General features: G+C 42.9%; 1 pseudogene; it reads right to left on the reverse strand.

The window, feature by feature from the left end:
- Positions 1-12,332: 12,332 nt before the first annotated feature.
- Positions 12,333-19,841, reverse strand: part of LOC101984243 — a 39,082-nt pseudogene continuing 31,573 nt past the window's right edge.

The raw sequence follows: 19,841 nt of genomic DNA on the forward strand, positions 1-19,841 counted from the left end.
GAACCCCATCTGCCTCTGTGTTGACAGGTTTCTGTCCCACCGGGTCCTGCAGTCATTCAGTCCCAATGAAACACACAGAGGTCCACATTAATTATAAACTGATTGGCCTTGTAGCTCAGGCTTTTTATTAACTTTTTCTTACATCTTACATTAACCCATAATTCTTGTCTGAGTTAGCATGTGGCTTGGTACCTTTTATCAGTGGGGCATTCTCATCTTGCTTCCTCTGTGTCTGGCTTCCTCTGTGACAACTGCAGACTGACTCTTCCCTCTTCACAGAATTCTCCTGTTCTAGTTGCCCTGCCTATACTTCCTGCCTGGTCACCCCACCTATACTTCCTGCCTGGCTACTGGCCAATCAGCATTTTATTAAAACAACATAAGACCATTGTCCCAAAGCAACTCTAGCTCTTACATTCTTTCTGCCTCTTCTTCTGTAATGTTCCCTGAGCCTTGGAGGAGGTGATATAGATATTCCATTTATGACTGGGCATTTAACAATCATTCACTCATATTCTTCAATCCATTATGAGTCTCTGTGGTTAAGTTCGAACACTTCAGAATGCAGCAGAGTTGGCAGCAGCACGGATCTATAAGTGTAAACATAGTCATGTAGAAGGCAAATAGACGAGCATATTGTGTCAATGCAGCAAATAACAGCAGTAGTTTCCCTAGAACCTGCTCAGCCACAGCCTTTTACAATCCCAGAAGTGAATTCTTTCCAGTAGAGTGGGGCCTCAAACCATTCAGAGAACAGTTGGTTACTCCCACAACAGACTTGCCACTATTGTCCCAGTGAGCTCTTTTTCCTTGGTTAGTAAATATTGTTGCTATAAAATTGTGTTTTTATTAAGTGATCAGGAAAGTTTGTAAATTTTTCTCCAGAGGTCGGAAACTTTGCTCATAGGATATATTTAATAAAAGTTGCTGTTATTTTGCATCCCCCAAATCGTGTATATGTGATACACTAGTTTTATCTTTCACTTAACAACAAGCTGCCTGTTGTCTTTCAATGCTTACATGGCATTCCATATTTGAGTATTTCATGTTGAATTTAAAACCAGTTCCCTTCTGATAGATATTTAGATTATTCCCAGTAATTTTTCACTATTATTAACTATTAATATTGATTTCATATTTGACTTTTTCTTGTTATGTTCATTTCATTTTGTTATTGTTATTACTAGTACATTGTTATCCCAGGAGGTTACAGTAATTTATATACTATAAAAACACACAACACACGCCAAAGTAGTAGTTACTTCTCCATACATGCTAGCATGACAGTTTGCATGATTATTGAATTTGCATGTCTGTGATGAATGAGAATGAGATCCTTTTAAGTGTTCAGAAGCCTATTGCATATTTTTTTAAAAAGGGGCTGTCTTTGATGGCTTCAAATGCATAGTTTGGCTTTGGAAAATATATTTTTAATAGCTAAGTATTATGGAACTTACCCTTTTTTACATATTTATCTCATTAGCATTTTTTAAATTTTGCTTGTGATATGTTTTTTATCTGGAAAATTTGACTTTTATGTTCTAATTTTTCGATTTTTAGATATAGTTTCTACACTTATTTGATACTTAAGAACACAGTTCATGTTTTGTTATTATATAAACATTCTATCTTTTTCAGAACTTTTTACATTAATGTGTTTTATTCCTGTCATAAATATTTTAATATAGCTTGATAAGACATTGATTAGACTCCCCCAACATCATTATTCAACTAATCTCCATTTTTCACTATATGTCTTTGAGACTGTTTTAGTCATGACTTCCTGAATAATAATAAAAAAATAACAGGCCAACATTAGATTTTTATGGTTGAATTTTATAATAAGGTATTGTGGAAAAGGTAGCTTCCATAGTTCTTTAATAGAAAATACTCATCTAAGTGGGACAAAAACAATCTCAGCCACGTATGTGAGCTGAGACGTTTGGAGAAGATGCTTCAGCGGTATCTGCATTCTGTAAGTGGGGAGTCAGTCTGTTGCAATTTGACCCTTTCCTCTGGAGTCAGTTCTGAAGGACCACACATTTCACCCAGGGTTCGTTTGTGACTTGCCTTGAGTTGACTCTTACCATTGTTTCCATTTTCTCTGCCCTTGCATTTTCGACTTTTGTGTACTTTAGTTTACTCTTGATGTGACTAGCTATCCTCTCTTCTACCCAGTTTTTTGTTCTTGGATTTACTTTTTGGTTTTTTATCATACTTTTGGTTTATAACTAATTAACTGGTACTTTTATATTTTTGCTTGGGTTTCTTTTGTAGACCATTTCGTAAGCTTCTGAAGCAGTCCTTTCTTATGTCCCTTATTAAACTGATTGATTGGGTGGACAATGGGCTGAGAGCTCTCTTTTGGGTTCCTCTGTATGCAAACAAACTTATTGGGGGCATAAACAGTAAAGCAAAGCATAAGTCAATGAGAAAGCACCAGCTAGCATCTGTCTTGGGACTTTCACTAGATGACACCAAATAAGGCCAAGGGTGAGCTGCAGGCACTCCTGCAATATGGTTTGCTTCTGCATTGCATGTAAAAGTTTGCTGCTCACGCTGCTAACTGGAGCTCTCTGCTCCTCTCTCGGTCTAAGTGCTGCCTGGGTCACAGAGCTTTTAATGCTCCAAGAAACCCTGCTGAAGTGGTTGTGTCTAAAGTGTTCCTTTTAACAACGTAATATTAAATTTTTGTTGATCCTGCATCGGTTATTATGGGTTCAACTACACAGTGTGTTAGACTCATTTTTGGTTTTTGGTTGGATTTCTCCTTTGTTTCGTTAGTTAGAAAAGGGTTTCCAATTTCTGAATTGGAAGAATTTTGTTGCTGTTGTTTTGTTTTATTCTTTAATTTTCAACATTAAAGCTTAATTTATCTGTGATTTGGTAGTTTCAGAAAAAAATATTTAGATGAAGTTAGTTCTCTGAAAACTTGATATCCCTATGGAAAAAGAAATTGTATGTAAGATAGGGTGGCCTTGGAATGTGGTGGACTTTCTATCCAGGATCTTATCTTTGAATCTTCACCCTGCTCTTGTGGACGGGGGAAAGGGCAAGCGAGGTAGAAGGTGGACAAGACCTGAAGGGTAAGTGTTACAGCAGGTAAGGGACTTTGGACCGGGGTGGGGTGGAGGGGCTTACTCATGGCAAGCCAACACTGGGGTCCTGTGGCCCCAGGTAGGAAAGAGGGACAGAGGAATAGACCGAATTGTTCCACCAGAGGACACTTTTAGAAACATCTGAGAAAAAAGAGAACTCCATGAAAAGATAAATCTTCAGGGAAGAAACTGCCTGTTTAAAAAGCCGAGGTTAAGAGTTGTTCTATGGGGCTAATTTCCTGGTTCCTCTCATTCTTCCGATCTAGTTTCACTGTGGGCCTTTGGAGGCTCATGTTAAGGGGATAAATAAGAATGCAGTCTGTATACCGTGAGAGCAGAAGCCGCCAGTGCAAAGCTTGGGTTGCATTTTGCCTGCGTGGTACTCTGAAGATCTGAAGGCCAATGGTGTCCGCGTCTAGGGAAAAGGCAGGGCAGCAAAACCCAGTGCTCTGTTGTGGTGGGCGTGGCCATATGGTGGGTGCGGCGCTGTGGTAGCAGTGGGGTGTGAAACTCTGTTCTGCCATTAAATATTTATAGGATCTGGGACAGATTGCTGATACTGGTCGAAGATCTTCATTTTTCCCGAAAAATAATTTACGTGACCACAGCACACTTTGTGCCTTTTTCTGAAACGTGGTAAAAGGTAAGAGCTCTCGCTAGAGCCAATGCACTTTGAGTTTTCTTCTATCTCTGCCGTTCATTTACTTAACCTTGGGTAAATTACCTGATCCTTTAAAGAACTGATTTCCTGCTGTGAAAAATTGGTATAATGATGCTGTTATGAAGTGTTATGATGATGATTAAGTCAGGTAACTAAATAAAACACAGCACCTGATAAGCCCAGTAAATCTTCAGCAACTGATGCTTGGTATTAGTGATAGGCAAGTAATCAAAGAGTAGCAGGCATGGCGGCACATACCTTTAATCTCAGCACTCCAGAGGCAAAGGCAGACACGTCTGAGTTTGAAGCCAGCCTGGTCTACAAAGTAGGGGCCAGGACAGCCAGGGTTACACTGAGAGACCCCGTCTCAAAAAAAATACCCCCCCCAACAAAAACCCCAAACAAGCCAAAATCAAAACAAACAAAACAGAAAATAAAAACCAAAATGCAATGCCCCCCCCCAAAAAAACCCAAAATGAGCAAAAAAAAAAAAACAAAACCCCATATAAATATAAATGACTATATGAACAAGGGAACAGGATTGGTCCCTGGCTGATTATGTCTAGGTTTATTTCAAGCAAGTTTATTCAGTTGCTCTTCTCTTCAGCTTCCTCATTCAACCAACTGCCAGTTTGGGGGGAAGGTGTCATGGGAGACACCACAATGTGTCACGTCAGCAGTTGCCCCAGTAGCAAAGGTCAGCTTGCCGACTTTTCCATTCCGTTCCCTTCTGACTCATCGTTGGTGCCCTGAGAAGTCTTGGGTTCAGTTCCATATATTGCTTCTAATTACTCGTGCTCCAGGTCATACAAAGTCCACACCCCTTCACGTCTCAATGCGGTATCAAATCCACGTCGGCTCAGAGTCAAATGCAGACCTGGTCAGACACCTTCCCTTCTTCTGTATCTGCTCCAAGTTTCTTTCTAATTGATGCCACCAATTGATCCAAATGGGTGATTGCTGAGATCCACAGTCCCTCAAAAGTCACATAAAAACCACCTTGCAAGCAAAGTTGGTTGAACACTGTTCGAAGCCGCCATTCATCCTCTCTTGAGTGAGGAGGTAGAAGTGTAATACAAAGCTTTGGTGCCAGGCAGTGCTGACTTGCACGGTAGGCAGATGGCACCAACCGTGTGATCTAAAGTTGGTAATCTATTTGCATGGTGATGCCATCATCTACAAAGTGAGGCTAGTGCTATCCTGGGTATATCACAGAGAACATTAAATGAAGTAATAACGTGAAAAGGCCTGGCACCCTACGTGTCTTTCCCGTCTTCTCATAGGGAGGCATAGACTCCATGAGCTATGGATTACATGATGAGGTTTTTGATTAAATACTGCAACTGAATGGCAATGCTGTCTTTGGTCATATATGTGTGTGTGTGTGTGTGTGTGTGTGTGTGTGTGTGTATACACATACATATATACCTATATCTATATAGATCTATATCTGTTAATCCTATAAGTTAGAAAATAAACATTATTCCAATTGTTCCATGTTATAGCACATAAAGGGGGGTGCTTGTGAAGATTGTGTGGGAATAACTGGCACTGGAGGGGGCAGGAGAGTGTGAGATTCTAAGGACTCACCCACATGCTGGCACAAAGGAGATAACACAACTGTATTGTGGGAAGAGGAAAAGAAGGTGAGAAGAAACTCAGGAAAAGCTGATAAAGAGGAAATAAACAGCATTTGCTCCAATCAATCCGTTTGTAGATCTTCTAACAAACAGAAGAATTCCTCACACACTGACTAAGAGGGATGCTTTGTCAGACTTTATGAAATAAAAAGGAAAAGCAAAATAACCAAAATCTCTAAGTTGTCCAAGCGCTGGTTAACCGAGAGTTGGCTCTAAGAAGAACGAAAACATCTGTTGGCTTCCTTGAAGGAAAAACAATCCCTTTGGGTTTTTACTGCAACAAATCCTGTTCTCAATTTTCTGCTTGGGAACGATCCAGGAAAAAAATGACCTCTCCCATTCTGGTAATGAATTTCTATTCCCTTTTGAACTTTAAATATGTTAATTTAATCCCCAGATGGCCACCAAAAATATGTATTGTCAAACCCTCAATCTTGATGTATGCGCCAGGGCTAACCCCTAGCCTCTTACTCCCTGCTCTCTGCTCTCCTTTCCAAACACAGAGCTCACAAGGAAAAGATGGCCTGGCCCAGGCCAGCCCGGGCCTGCCCTTCCAGTGTTTACAAGAATTTGGCCTTTTTGTCACGATGTCCCTCCACTGAGTGGAAGTGTTCCCAGCCCTTCAACAATCTCAGAGGCTGGCTAGGAACAGTCGGTGGAATACTATCAAAAACCACATCACTTCTCATTTCTGGATTCGAAATCCCCAGCATTCGGAACACATTATCCTACAATATAGCGAGTACCTCCCAACTAGGAAGCAAATTATTTATGAATCAGTTGAAGTGCTTGCCTTCACAAGAATATATGTAGTAAATTAATCCTAAAGTCAAGAGTCTGATAGTACGCTGGGTATATGTGGAGGGCCGAGGGAGCATGGATAAGTTTGTGGTCTAATGTGATCCTGGTCCTGCTGTCACTTAGTGTTAGTGGTCAGAGCAGATTATCTGTAAGGTGGGAAGCCAGTTCTCTAATGTGGGATTCACTGCCATCTGATATGTTCTGGGCACTGAAGGAGGACGTTTGGAGTCTATAGGAGATTTATCTCTAATATTATCTAAACCTGGTCTCTCAAGCCATCCAAACCTTTCAGCTTTGTAAGGAGATCAAAACAGCACATGTGCAATTATATGAACATCTGAGCATCACTACAAGCTTTTACACAAACAGAATATGAAGTTTCTGTTTGTATAACAGTACTGGGGTTCAGTTCTATATAGTGATCCTATATAGGGTGCAGAGGAACTTTACAACAGAGTTACTGATCCATGACACTGTGTGAGCATTTAGGATTAGGGTGATCAGTCAGTAAGGCACAGACTTGCCTGCGAGAATTGGTTAGGGAGGAGTAGATGAGACAAACACACATGGTGTCATAACATGGTGACGTTCGGGTGGCCACAGAGGTCTGGCCATTTTCTATATCCAATGGTGACTTTCAGGTTTCTGTCTATACATTTACTTGTTTTCAAGCATTGGAATTGCCCTCTAGCATCAAAATAAAGGACAGGCTATTGTCAGAGAAAAGGCCTTTGGCATCACCATAGGTATGTTTGATGCCAATACCATGCTCTTTCAAAAAGCTCACTTCCAGTTGTTGGCATCTTTATCTCCTCATTCCTCATGTTTTTCCCCTCTTTGGTCAGCCACTTCCATTGGTAGGTTCACTCTGGGTTTTAACAACTTAAGCTTTATCCCCTCTGCACATTACACTATGATTTATAATTGCTTGTCGGTGTCTCTCTTCTGTCCATATTCTCACTGTGTTGATAACTCAAGTCTTTCTTCCAGCATACCTGGCCCCCAGTTCTGTTCTCTTTCCTGATTGGTAATCTTTAGCCATGGTTTTGGTTCCTTTCTTCTCTGAACTGGGCACGAATCCATCACGACCCATTGTCTTTCTGCTGCACCTGCCTTCCCACTCTCTGGCCTCGGCCAGCCTGGTTATTTGCTCTTTTCAATCTGTTGCTTGACTATGCACTGTTGCCCCTAAACAATCAGAACCCTTCAGTGTCACTCTGTCCTTTGGTGATATGCACCATCTAAAAGTCTGCCTATGTCTATGCTCATTCTCCACCTGGATGAGCTCTCTCTACTCTCTTAAGCTGCCTTTGCAAACACCGCTGCCCCCTGCTCTGCAGGAGCCACAGAGGCCACCCGCTATGATATATCTGAAACCGAAGGGTTCTGTTCTATGACCCGCTCCTTCCCACCTCATCTCCTTATCACTGCAATGGGAGAAGCTACTTCTCTCCTGACCAACATTTAACTCTGTGTTGCTGAAGCCACTTCCACAGGATTATATAATGTAGAGAAAATGGTGATTACACATGTCACCTAATACCGGTCCTTCTTCACCCTCCTCTCTACTGCCACGGCATAGATAACTATGTCCCAACATCTACCCTCCTAACTGGGTCACATATATTATCTTCATGTGATCATTAGTAAATGAATTTGGATCAAGTGATAAGAACATTTGTGACTTAAGCATTGGATACTGCATTGCAGTGCTACCCAAGACGTACATACTCTTTATTTGATATTTCAAAAATTTCCTGTTATTCCTTATCACACCAGGGTTTAAGAGAACAAGGTTCACATTTACGCAAACACGGAACAATGGGGTCCAATCTCAGTCTGTCAACAATCCCCTGATAGCACAGGAGAAACGATATCAGAAACATTAATAAGAACTGAACTTCAGAAGATAGACAACGAAAATGAAATAGCTCTAGGAATAGGAAGCCTTTTGTTGCAAACCAATCTCGTTCAGCAATATCAGAACACATTTACATGTGAGCCTGACCCAGAGTCTTTCAGTCTAACTGTTAGGGGGATGGAGTGCTCCTGATAGGCAAAGTGCAGCCACCCACCTCTGAACGAAAGTTCCAGTCCTCTGAGGAGAAAAACTCACACCATCAGACAGAGAGACTCTGTAGAGACCAAATTGTTAACAAATGGAGCCAAACTGCTCAGCCATTCTGGGACGAAGGTTTCCATGTTACACGTATGAAGCCCATCTCGCTAGCTTCTGTGGACACATGCTTGTGAGTTGTAGACAAGCTTCGAACCTGCTTGCTCAAGATCCTTCCCCAGAGCTGCTAATGGCCCCTTATTAGCCAGAAAGAACTGAAACCTTGAGAAAGAATTCAGGGCCTAGAGTTCATGCCATGGGTGTTTCCTAATCTTCTGTGAGAAAGTCCCACACACTGAGGTTGTATAGCACTGTCCCCAGTAAGGAGTCAGGCATCCTTTGACTTGGGTCAAACTTCAGATACCTCTTTAAGTCCTGGGTTCCTCATGTGTAAACCGGAACAACAGCAAAATTTGCCTACAAAAGTTGCGTCAAGTATTGGTTCCCATGCCTTAAGCTGTATAAATAACACTGTCAACTATAATCTTGTCCTAGTAGTATTTTTGTCATTCCCTCCAAGACCCCAACCAGTTCCATTTGGGGAAGGATATTTGCCACCGAGGATGATGTTCCAGGTCCTGCCGAGTCCAAGAGGGTAAAAGGAAATCGCAGTGGCTGCTTGAATGTACTGGCATGACATTAGTAGACCTTGTTCTCTTCGGTCCAAACACAAGGCGCAGCCAGTTCTTTGTGGTAGGAAAATCTGAGGTCTTCCTGGACTGGGTTACCCACAGAGGAATGGCTCACTGGAGAGCCACAGAGAGGAGAGAGAACTGGACTGGTGGGGAACACCCAAGGGGGATTTCAACTCTAAGTGGGGAAGGATTTGTTATGAGGAAGGTAAGTCTTAATTTGCAAAAGGCAGATCATGAATCAGTGTATGGCTCTCCACCCAATAAAATAGAACATTCATTCTGAACAGTTTCTGTGGTCGCGGGCAGTAGCTTTGCCAAGAGTCATGACTGCATCTGTTTTTATGTCTACACGCACATTAATTTCTTTTGTTGTTATGATCAAGTATCTGGTAGAAACACTGCGAAGGCTGAGAGCTTTGTCTTAGCACTCGGCTCAGGGCATACAGAAAAGAACATGAAGGGGGGAAAGGGATGGTGAAGGACAGAATCATCCAAGGTGGTGGGATCTTAGGACATGGGTCTTTATAGCTCACTGGGTCCAGGAGCAGAGATCTCTGGCAGAAGAGGAGTTGGCACAGAACCCTCACACCCTGCACCTATGGTCTAGTAGTGTATTCTGACTAGGGCCCATTTCCAAAAGGTCCTACTGGTTCTCCAAACAGGGTCACCAGCTAGTCACCTAGCTTTCTAACACAAGAGTCAGTGTGGGACATTTTGCATCCAGACTACAACAAACATATCAATATTGGTAACTACAACCTATTTCTTACACCTGTGATTTTAATCTCCAGTATTAATGAAAAAGCTATTTAGAGAAGTATTTACATAGATTAGTTTTAGATGTGGAAACCTTGAATGTACAAAAATTTGATTTTGTCGTCCTGCTATCTGTGTTTTCTGATAAGATTCTATATTATTTGTAATAATATAAGACAATAATATAATATTAATCTGGTTTCAAACCCCTTCCCTCCTGGCGAGAAGAGGGATGGATTGGTCCAGTTTGTAAAAGATCAGCAAATCTATTTGTAGATCTCCGGCTCTGCTGTTAGTTTTTTTTGGTCCCCCAACAGACTATTTCCAGGTTCTGTTCTATCTAATCTGGTTTATTAGCAAGTAACATGAAGAACGGTTCATCTCACTCCTTGTTAGCATCTCAGTTTTCCTCACTGAAGGGAACTTTTGATTGGAGATGGTGAACGCTACATGATGTCTCTCAAAAGGAGTTTGATATAGGACTCCCAAGGTGGGGACGTTTTCCACTTTACCTTTATTTATTACATAAACCTTATCTGGGTCACGAGTTTTAGATGCTTCTTTTGGGTATCTTGGGTCAACACTTGGCAATCATTTAACTCTCGAAGGAGAGGGTATGTTTTGGGGAGTGGAAGATTATGTCTGACTCTGTGGGAAACGGATTGCCTGGTACTGTGCTGGGCAGCGTCCTGGCTCCGTGAGGCTCTCTGTGAGGCGGATTGCCTGGTACTGTGCTGGGCAGCATCCTGGCTCCGTGAGGCTCTCTGTGAGGTTGTCTCTGGAGACAACGCCGGCAGTTGTGGACTGAGCCAGAGGTCGGAGCCTCAGCATTGTTGGCCTTGCTCTTGCTCTGAAGACTGTTTTCCTTCAGCTCCCAGAGCACGGCCTTGTCATCTCCAGTGGACACCTGCCTCACTGTCTCTCCAACACCTCAACTTCAAAATAGTTAAGTGGCAGTTTTTACCCCCAGCCCTTCCTCCACGTGTTCCTTGTCTTACTATGCACCCACTAATCAGGACCCTTAGGCCACTTTCACTCGCTCTTTCTTTTGTTCCCTGTGTACCGTCAGCCCAGTCCCACCAAATTCATGGACCCTGCCCTACCGCAAACCCACGGTCTTGTTTTGGGCCCTCACCATTCCTGTACTATGTTCAAGTCTCATTTGCCGACACCAATCAGTTTTAATGTTCTTTTTCTCTTGAACTATAGACTTTTGTTTAGAAACTGCTCAAAAAAAAAAAAAAATCTTGTCAGGAAAGGTCAGGTAGTAAATGGATTTCTAATGAAGTGAAAATTGGGGGCGACAAAAGTTTAAAAGGTCATGGAGGGGAAGTGGCACCAGTGTCATTGGAGAACGGCTGGTGACTGGCTTTCTTTGGCCGCAGTGTGAAGGGGGAGCATTGGAATTGCTGAATCAGGCCTTTCCTCTGAATTCCACAGGCAGCAGGCACTACACAATGATTTTGTTACAAAAATGTTTGTTTCTACTCACAATTTAGGACAAACTATCAATAGAAACAAATCAAGATGGACACACCAGGAGCCGAACAATTCCGGTTGTGGATAGCATGCATTCCGCAGAGTTCCGCCAAACCCAGGAACTGAATAGGCTGTGGGGAAGCCCATGAGTGAGAGCTGAGGAGGGAAATATTTGATGTGACAGGAGTTAATTCAGACATGGTACTGTATGCGTGTAGTAACACACCAGGGCATTTTATTGCTACGATATCAGTGCACTGGCAAAGCATTGTAGAGCCAGCTTTGTAGAGCCCAGAGCTGACAGCCTTAGCCGACCGCCACCTCCCTCAGCACCAGGTCCCACAAGGACTCAGAACAGGACTACCTGCTGGCTGTACTGCTAACTTGGCAGCAAAATGAAGGACCCAGAAAGACAAGAGACGGGGAAAAGAGATGCACGCTAAGTGGAAAATTAAAAGGCAGGGAAATGAGACACATCACATCCATCTAAACCCAGACATGAAGGCAAGTCCCTCAAATCACCACTAGATTAAACAACAGCAACTAACACCGCCAAGCCTAGATACACTTAACTTCATTTACTCAAAAATACAATACATAGGGATCTCAAGACTAGTTGTGGGAAAAAAAAAATCACTAGAAGAAAATTCAGAGAAAACAGCTCTTTATTTCACATGTCTCAAGGACTGACAGACACCTTCAGGTCACCCAGGCAACCACACTGCTTGTGGGTCAGCAGGATTGCACCTGATCACGGACACCCAATGGCTTTATAGAGGAACTTTGAACACCTTTTTTTTTTTCAAGCATAAACTGGGCTCTGGAGGATTCAAGTGGCCCTGTAAGGTTTATGACCCCAGGTCTCAAAGGTTCCGAGGTCATGCCCTTCCTTCCCAGACGCCATGTCAGACACATAAAATCTGCCATGTTACACTTTATATCTTGAAATATGGAATCGTTTTATAAATTATCTTGAGGTAATTAGTTATGAAAATGGTTTCTGCCAAGATTTCACACTAGCTTAAAATTTCATTCATTTCTTTTTACAGTTCTCTACAGCCATTGGCACATCGATGTATTACATTAAGTCACCTTCTCTGTCAGTTGGTGTGGCCAGCAGTCAGCCTTCCCCCTGTCCTAGCCTCTTCATTCCCCAGTGAACAAACCAGATGTCAATACTGCCCTGTTACAAACTGTTTGGAAGGCTGCAGAACTTCTGCAAAATACAGTGCAAAAGTTCAGTTTTGCTGGTGAAGAGCAAAATGGGAGTGTTTTAGAGCTAAGTAAAGGAGTCACAATGAAGAGTATTGGGTCAGGGTGTTCATGCAGATCCCCTTCATTGGGTATCACAAAGCCTTCATCTGGAGCATGGCAGATGTCTACAGTCCTCTGCAATATGGGTCACATCCCAACATTCTCCTGGCCAATCTAAGTATGTCCCTCAGCTTTGACAGGAAACTTCTCCTTGACTGGCTGCATCAATTTGGCAGCTTTGGCATCCTGGCTGCCCACACTTCTCCAGCTCTTTCTTAGCCCTCCAGGACCAACTTAGGAGCTGTGGCAGTTTCTTGTGTTGACATGATCTGTGGGGTTGCCGTGTGAGAACGGAAAGGCTCCTTTCATTCATTCAAAGCTGAAGCAACAGGGAGGGAGCCGTTGCGGTTTCTTGACCTTGTCAAGCAGTTACACATCATAATGTTTTTCATCAAAATTCACATAAAAAAACTTAAACCACTGAATGAATTCAAAATTGCCCTGAAACTTTCCTTCTACTGACTTGTCCATAGGAATTATACTGTCATCAGCCCTCCTCGTGAAACCTGCTGGTAGTGTTTTGAAGTTCTGGAAACATTCTTGTTCTAGCTGAGCTTGGAACCTCCCTTTCTTTGAGGCAATAGAGCCAGGGAGATAACACATCTGTGAGCTCGGAGTACACAGCCCCTGAGCAGAGCTGTCCGTCATCTTTGTCTGAGCAAAGATGCTTGGGTGAAGAGATGCTTGGGCGCAGGCCAGCATGTCACAGTAACTAAGGTTTATGACTAGTGAGTGACACTGAGTATCATCCAGTGCCATGCTGGCCACACCTGGTGCAGGTTCTTGGTTCATTTCTTTCAGACTGTCCCATACTCACCTGCATGGTGACTTCACACAGACCCCGTGGTGACACATCAAAGCAAAAGCCATCTATTTTGAGTCTATTCAGGTCATTTCAATTACACTCAAACTAAACATTCTTGCAAATCTAGTGAATGCTCAGATGAGGGTTTCATGCTATAACTACAAGATTTATAATTAAAACGCAGCTAATGACCACTTTCCTTACTCTGAAGCAAAGGTATTTTCCACATTTACAATGCTATTTGTTATAACATTGTATATTTGTTATTTGTCTTTCCATGACACCCATTGTATAGAGGAAGAAACCAGGCATTAGAGAAATGAAACCACCCAAACACGGAAAGCTGGTGCTTGGTGCTGATGGGTACAGCCAAGATGACCCACAGGGATGGAACTTTTTCAGTTTGGAGGGCTCCCTGGCTTCAAGGAGTCAAGGCTTATGGGAAAGGCGACCAAAGAGTAACACAAATATAGTAGTTGGAGCAATGGCCCAGTGGAAACATGGAACAAGATGTGGGATCAGAGAAGGTGGCTTAGAAAGGTGTCTCTTGACCAGTCTTTCCCTGACGAACATAGATGTACCACAAGGTTATAATGAGATTACTTAGCACTATAACAACACTTACTGCCCAGCCAATATCACTTACTCTTCCTTCATTCCATAGAGCTGTGGTGTTGGGGATATGGATTAACGCTAAAGCAATGTCTAGCATGTTCAGGGTCATGGGCTTGATTGGTAGCAGCACAAGCAGCAAACGATAAAGACAGCAAAATCAGCATGGTGTGCTTGTAATCATCTGCCTCAATAACTCTTTTGTTCCACCCCGCCTCTTCCATTCAAAGACAAGCTTCTTGAGAGATAATGGCCATCTTTTATTCCAAGGTCTAGATAGCTGACCGAAAGCAGAAGTACGCACGGATGTTGGGTGCGCAAGGAAGCCTTAAAAGAAGTTAGAGAGGGAATGAGTCCTATAAAAATACGACAAATGAAATTCTCGAAGAATTAATCAAAACATATTGTATTTTGACAAAGAAGTTAGAAAGGCCCATAGGGACTTGAAGGAGACATGAATTCTGGTCTACATGACATGATAAACTGGCATATGAAACTCAGCTACTGTCCCAACAACCTCTGCTTCCATTAGAAACGTCTTGATGATGATCCTGACATTTGGGGTAGAAGAAAGGAATAAAGAACAACTCCCATGTCAGACATCAGAGATGGTCCCATTACTACACAAGCTGCCTCCCTAGTTCAGACTCCAAGCAGCCAAGATGTGCTTCATTTTCAATGTGACTCTCTCCCAAATGACATCATTCTCTGTAGATTACCAGTTTCCTTGGGTTTGGGGAATATCTTGTTTAATTGTGATGTCATGAAGACTCCAGTTTACATAGAGAAGCTGTTTTGTAGTTTGGGGTGTAACGTCTTACTAAAGTAGCAATCCTCAGGGGGACATTTGTATAGCAGGTGGTGGGAGTTTGCTTACAGAAACCCCAAGAAGAGGCACGATGCTACTAACCTGTGTAAGCCTCCTATTGCAGCCATAAAATGTTACTTTAGGTTTGCTTACTCATGACAATAGAGCCACACTTTTGTCGTCACCGTTTTGAGAACCAGAAGGACAAAGTGACAATATCCTCGGAGCTACACTGCCTCTGAAGGTTCCAGGAGCAATTCTTTGTCTAGCTTCTAGTGCATTCGTGTACTATGTGTGTCTTGAGATCCCGTAATCATTCTCTGTTCAGTCTCTAAATGTTGCCATATCCATCAGTCTATCCTCTGTGTGTCCTCCACTAGGTTATTAAATATAAGGTTTACGTAAGTATTCCAGGGTGATCTCATACAAAGGTCTCTGATTTAATTACATTCAGATTATATTCAAAATAAAGTTCCATTGACAGGCTCCAGCGAATATAATATAGACGTATCTTTTTCAGGGCAGGGGGCACCATTCACCCTATTACATGACCCATGGTTAGGAGACCCAAAGATAACAGAGTTGTCTCCTCAGGGAAAGTGATGGGCATTTCCTGGTATCTCCTTTACCACAAGAGGGGCATTGATTATGTCACAATCATGTTTTAGAGGCCAAAGAAAGGATCCCATATTGATAAAACACGTTCTGGTACTACCTAGGAGATGCGCTTGGATGATTCTGTGTATGCAGTGTTTTAATATGTTTGAGTTAGTTCAGTATGTGAAAAAAAATGTAATGTTTTTACACTAAAGTCCTACAGTTCTGCCTCCTTTCATCGAATTTTCCTCCAGTTTCCTCTCAACAGCAAGGCAGGCAGCTGCTCCTGATGGCAAGGCCATGGTCCTCACAACTGATGTCTGCATATCTCACGACCCTTGTACTCGTTGCTTGGCCCTGGGAGCCTTTGCAGGGCAGTTTCTATCCATAGACACAGCGCGAAGGGCAGCTTATCACCAGGACCGAAATGCAAGCCATGGCTCTGGCTCATGGAGCTAAACTCTGGATGCTGTTCGCAAAAGACTTTCCACAGAGGAGCACCGTTTTCCAATCATTTGATATATTCCCGGGTAGCCAAATCCATAACCCAAAGATCTACATGCCTGTTAGTCTGTGATGGAACACATAGTCTAATGTTTCCCTGCTCAGAGCAGTTTCACTTCTTCCAAGCTTAGTCTTGTGTAAACACGATTTATAATCTGGAGTTTTGCAGCATCAACCTAGTTCCAGAAGACTCGCTTATTGCTTTTTGGACTAGGTGTTTTATCTGTTTTATAATGCCACTTATATAACATGATGAATATCTTCCTGCTGCTGGGAAAATTCTTTTGTCGCAACTTATACCCGCAGAGTTCCACTGGGCTAACGCTGCTAGAGCTGCCCTGCCCACCCCCCTTCCCTGAGACTCTTGGGGTATCAGGATCGTTTTTTAAAGCGTTTTGGTTTTTTTTTCTTTTAACAGATACCCACTGGCTTTCTTTGCTTTTAAAGTTTAGCTCATGCCAAGTCAGGGGCAGCCTTGAACTACAGAGCTGTGGAGAGACCTTCAACACACAACACTGGTCTACTCTTCACAATTAGCCTGGCAGTTGGCAGTGAATGAGCTAGAAAGCATTGACCCCGAGGTGACCTGAGGGAGGTATGTTCCCTAGGATTAACTGTTCTTACACAGTTTTCCCTCCACTGTTCTCAACTTTTTTAAAGGGCATGGTTTCTGTTTGTAGCGGGGAGATAATATTTCATGTGGACTGTTTGAAAGATGAACAAAATCAGACTTCCTTTTTATATGTTTCCTTAGATGGAGGCTGACAGGAGAGTCATATACACTCACTTTTTTTGTGGTCCAAGCCTGTCACATCTTTGAATATTGATGTACTCTACCTATTGTGTGTGTATGTGTGCACACACGCATGTATGTGTTTGCCTGTGTACCTGTGTGTATAGGAGGAATTACATGTTTGAGTGTAGAGGCCCAAAGTTGATGTTGGTGTTTTCCTCAATTGCTTTCCAACTTTTTTTTTTGAGACAGGGTATTTCATTGAACTAAGAAGACCCTGTGATCACATGTCTCCATAACCTGCCTCCTACCACCTGTGGTGCTGGAGCTACAGATGCTGCTACCACATCCAGCAGCACTCTTATGAGGGTGCTGGTCACTCACACTTGTGCAGGAAGATCTGAGCCATCTCCCCAGTTGACAATATCAAATTTGATATACATTTGCAGGGGCGATATTGAGGAAGTGACTAATTAGGCAGGAAAGAACGACACAGAAAGCAATAAGTATATGTAAAGCCAATACTTAAAAATCTCAACCAGCGTAGATGAATGGGAGGGGTAAGACTACAACCAACTGTGTTACATCTCACGGGACAGACACCTCCTCTAGCCTGCTCATGGAGGTACTGTGTTTATAGCACACAAGATACAGAAGCGGCCGGATTTTAAAAACTGCATAGATAGCATCTCTCGAAAGGGGCATTTTGCAGTTTTTCATTCAGTTGCTCCTGTGAACACATGCACCCATTTCACTTAGCAATGCCTCTGAAGAAATTCTTTGAAGCAAGGCAAAACAAATAAAGCAAAAGGTAAAACAAATAAACTTCATTTTGATCTTTTATCTGCAATTGGAAAGCGCTCAGTGGTCAAGGGCTGTCAGGGGTCCTCTGAAGATGGTGTGGAGAGTTCTCGGTGCTGCTTCACTGTGAGAAATGCTTACCTAAGATCCTGGCGATTGGGACGAGATTGAGCAACAGGCAGGCGGGAGAAGGGAAATGCTGAATCCCGAGACCTCACCTCCTTGACACACCTGCCACGGGTTTTGTGAATAATGAATTTCATTCCTGTAAAGGATTTTGAAATGCTTATCATTCCAGGGTCATTGATGATGATAAATGGGTATCTGTGGAGATACTGCTGTTCAATCAATCTTCATTTTTCAAATCGTTGCTTCCTCATAGAGAAAGTAGATGCGGCCATTAACTGTGGGCAAGCTGTGGTTCATGAAGCAGGGGTTGGCAAATAAATGATTTATACGACATATATTCCATTATCTATGGGCCTCTCATGGTATATTTGTTCATTCATTTCTTCTAATAGTGTGAGATGAAGGTGTAGCTCAGTGGTAGGGTGCTTGATTGGCATGCATGGGGATCTAGGTTTAATACAGAATCCTGGAAAAAAAGGTATCTTGAGCTAAACACTAAACATTTAACAATATAAACACTAAAGTTTGAAAGTTTTCACACCAAGACTAGTAGATTATAATCTCCAGATAAATTAATTAGCCGGTCTGTAAAATGTCTTCATGAACATTTCCCCTCCTTCTGTTGACCCAGGGTCTCTTGTTGCCCTGGCTGGTCTCAAACTTGTTCTTCAGCTGAGGATGACTATGAACTTGGATCTGGCTGTCTCCACCTCCTAACTACTGGGATTAGAGACATAAACTACCACCTAGTTTATATGATGACGCTGGGTGGCAAATCCAAGCCTTGGGGCACAGTGGGCAAGCACTTGCCCAACTAGTTACTTCTCAAGCCCTTCATTAGTATCTTCTCAATTCCTTAAGCTACAGATAAGTTCTGTGCCAGTCCACTGGGCATGAATTTAGCAACTAATAGGTCCCTGCAATCGCTGAGGGTTCAAGACAGAAGACGATGGGCTAATACCCTGTGATTTCGCATCCAGATAGCTGAGGGCATAATGAAGGTGGGGATGGCGTAATGTACTCTCAAAGAAGAGTTGCCATAGCAGGGCTGGAGGGTTTGACAGAAAGAATGTGGCAGTGTGACACAGAAAAAAAAAAGAAAGAAAGAAACCATCTTGAAAGAGACACGAGCCTAAGGGATTTAGCAATGACACAGGAGGAGCTGGTAAGACCCTGGCTTACTGGACACTGGGAATGAATCTGTTTGAGGGAATATTTTGACATCTCCGAGCACCAGTTCCTCTGCATATAAAATGGGCATAATAACAGCTGCTATCTCATGCGGCTGAGGACAGCAGGGGACAGCAAATATTATGATCACCCTCTTAGCCTGATGTCTGTGTGTCACGCTGACAGCTATTGGCTTTCTAGTTACGTTCTCTCCGGTTTCAGCAATAATTCTCAAATGGTCCTCATTTCTAAATCCATTGTAAGCAAGTGCTAAAAGAAATACAGTGAGATGTGCTGCATTTTCTTTCCCCAATTGCAGCACAAAATGCCCTATTCCGCTTCTTCTCTCCATGAATTTTTATAAGTTGGACTTATAAAAAAAAGAAGGGTCTTCTGAATCATTATGACATAAGTATTCTAACTGGAGTGCACACTTGATTTGACAGCTCCTGAGTCTGGCAGGGTCCCAGACTTCCAGATTGATAAATTAACACCCTCTCAACCCTTCTGTATTACCACCAAACCCTAATCTTTGTTGTCTCCCCACCCCCCCGAGATTTGAAGGCCTCTGATGTTAGCCATTTTGCAAACTTATGGCATTTTTTTCCAACATAAATCATTGCCCCTGGAGGCTAGTCATTGGCCTCACTGTTACCCAGAAATCCCTCTCCACGCTGTTCTGAAATGACAGGGTGCAGAGAAGGTTTGACTTCTGTCGAGGCAGCACGCAGTCTCTCCAGCTCCACTCCCCAGGAGAAATTTGGTCAAGTAGCAATTTTGAGGCCTGGTAAGGAGCACAGAAACATGGATCACGAAGTGAGGTAGTAGTGCGGGGATGAACTGGAGGCTGAGTTTGCGGCCTTCACAGGCCCTCCTCATGAAGCTCTTGCTGCGTTTTGCAGGGTCCTCGTGCCTCCTGTCCACCATCCCCAACAGACACAGGTGAGTCTCCTACCCTGAGCTATTGGCTGCAGATGGGATTCTGCTGGTGTTACAACACAGGCTTCAACTTGTGCTCCTTTGGCGTGGGTTGCTCCATCTGACAAGTTGAATGCCAGCAAACCTGTTGCAGCTGGCTTCCTTTCCTGCTTCCAAGGTTGGTCTATTGGGTTTTTGCTGGTTAGGTAGGGGGTGTGAATATGTGTGTGTGAGAGAGAGGGGGGGAGGGGGGAGAGGAAAAGG

The sequence above is a fragment of the Microtus ochrogaster genome, unplaced genomic scaffold, assembly GCF_000317375.1.
Source record: "Microtus ochrogaster isolate Prairie Vole_2 unplaced genomic scaffold, MicOch1.0 UNK11, whole genome shotgun sequence".
Classification (NCBI taxonomy): Eukaryota; Metazoa; Chordata; class Mammalia; order Rodentia; family Cricetidae; genus Microtus; species Microtus ochrogaster.